Below are 2,597 nucleotides of genomic sequence, written 5' to 3' on the forward strand. Positions count from 1 at the left end.
CATTCAATAAGCATATAGATATGTGTATAAAGAAGTAGATAGATAGATATGAATGTCTTCCTGTAGCTAAAAACAACAGTAACACCGTCCTCTATTGGGCCGCCGCATTTAGTTGGCAAGTACATTTTATGAATAAACGGATAGGGATGAATAGATGGAAAAGTTCAAAATTTAAAAGTGAAGGGAGGGGTGAAATATGAGTCTCTTATTAAACTTTATAACATTAATCATTAAACATATTGTTTGTTTCTCATAAAATAGTGCATATTTAATTATGATTGTTTAAGGCAAACACAAGTAAAAGGCAAATTCTTTCCACTTTAATGTTTTTGTCTATATTTAATTTCGATTTGCATATGTTCGTCAATTCGCTACAATTTCTTTAAAGTAAACAAAATCAAAATTTTTAATTGGGGAGAGGGAGTGAATATAAGAAATTTTTTTGTAGCATATTTGTAATCTCCGATACCTTAAACGTAGAAATCAGAAAAAAGCATTTTTCAAGGAGAGGTGCGATTTTGCATTATCCCCATCAACCTCACTTCTGTCTAGTTCATATTTCGATCTCTTAATTTGAACATCAACGCCAATTTTTATATAAACTCATGGTCGTAACCTTTCCACCTATTTAAAATGAGACTAGCAATTCACTGTATAGACCAGATGTGAAGAAAACTGAGGTCAATTTACTTATCAATATCGATCAGTTCGATAGGAATTCAGTGTTTGCTGCCAGATTTTTAGGACCAGTGGTGGTAGATCAGTGCTTTTTCATTATGATCCATTGGCAATTTCTTAAATGCTGACAAATTGCAAATATTGCAGTTCACTTGGCTGCCCAACTATATGAAACTGCAGGGTGCAAATGTTACAATCTTATAGGTAACTGAACATTGTTGCTTATATTGCAAACAGAATGGTGTTGGGTTGCTAAAGTATGTTTCTGAAAGTTGGAGACCCCAGCATTCTGCAACCAGTAGCACCTTGATTGCAGTGACAGCACAGGCGAGGTGGAATGACAGTCTTTTCTTTGGTATCAAGGAAAGTGTCAGATTAAGGATTAAGCAAATGTCCCTGGTTGAACAATATACTAGACCCAAGACCTGTTGCTTTGCATGCCAAACTAAGATGAACTAGAAAACTGTAATCCAGCTGATCATCTATTTCCGCTAATCGTGTTGAGAACTTGTTGGAGATAGATGGTCAGGTCCTGTGTATGTAATCACTTTTCAATGTGAATAAAGAGAATAAAAACATCAATGAAATTACATCACTTGTCAGTTATTGGCAGATATATCTACATGTGAGAACCAATGTAAAAAAAAAAAAAAACCATTCCTATCTTAAAATACTGTGACTATTAAACAAAATAAGTGCCAGTTAGGCAAAGTGCACTGATACCTTTATTGTGTTACCAGCACAGGTATAAAATTTAGTATTTAAACCGGCCATATCCGGCCTGCTTTATGTTGAAACCTGCCTGATATGACCTACAACTACCCTAGAATGTCATTCTAAAAATAAGCAATCACATCATCAAAATCTCAAAGCAATGAGATAATACTTGATTAATTCAAAGCAATTTGAATAAACGTTATATTTTGACAAATTAATCTGAATACAAAAGGGTTAAGCTAGTTTAATAGGTAGTACTTTTCAATGCAATATATAGGTTTTTGATTATCTCTTATCAGCTCTGCTTTAAAGTGGCAGCCAGGTCACATAATCATCACTCTAATACACACTTTTCCATGCTTGCATGTGTTGGACAGAGCTTAGTCAGATTTCTCTATGGTTGAGTGTCCTTGTTGCCAACCCTCACTTGATTCTGCACAAGATAATATTTCCCTATGGCCAGATATGTTCTCACAGAATACTAGAAATGAGTGACTCATGTGACAGTGATGCTCATTTATGACTATCGTGCAATGTCAAGACAAGGAGATACACGATAGGCTTCTTTCAGTTGTCTATCTACCAAATTCACTCAAAAAGCTTTAGTCAGCCCAGCATTATAGTAGAAGACATTTGCCCAAGGTGCCACACATTGGGATTGAACCCAGAACCTTTTGATGGGAAAGCAAACTTCTTATCAGACTGTCATGTCTGCACCTAATTATCTGATTTATTACAATATTTGTTGCACATAAAAAATGAAATAATTACTAAGGCATTATTCTATTTCCATCACTTACTGGAGTGGGTACTTCAGCAAGGCATATAAATCCATATTTGAAATGAAAATAGATATTTCTAATTATAGGTAAAATGGCATTATTTAAACCGTCTAGTCGCTTGCTTTATTCATCTGATACTCCCACTAATCACTGTGCTCAGTCCTACTTCTACAGATCATCTGCCTTTCTATTTGCTTTTCCTGCAATCTTTAACTTCATAATAATGCTCAAATTGAACATCAACCTATCAATTTCACATGGTCTCTGCAGGCCTTCAAAGGTCATAAATAACGACTTTCTTTGTGATGAGATTTTTTTTCTAAAAAAAGAAAGAAAAACTGGGTCTTTTTTTTTTTTTTTAAGAATTTGAACCTGTTGCAATAAATGCATAGTAACAACTTTTTTTTTTTTTTTTTTTTT

The 2,597-nt window shown here is 34.1% G+C and overlaps 1 protein-coding gene across 1 annotated transcript in view; it reads left to right on the plus strand.

Moving 5' to 3' along the window:
- Positions 1-2,597, plus strand: part of LOC106868108 (10 kDa heat shock protein, mitochondrial) — a 9,113-nt gene that overhangs the window by 2,282 nt on the left and 4,234 nt on the right. The gene's annotated exons all lie outside the window — the stretch shown is intronic.

The sequence above is a fragment of the Octopus bimaculoides genome, chromosome 1 (assembly GCF_001194135.2).
Source record: "Octopus bimaculoides isolate UCB-OBI-ISO-001 chromosome 1, ASM119413v2, whole genome shotgun sequence".
Taxonomy (NCBI): Eukaryota; Metazoa; Mollusca; class Cephalopoda; order Octopoda; family Octopodidae; genus Octopus; species Octopus bimaculoides.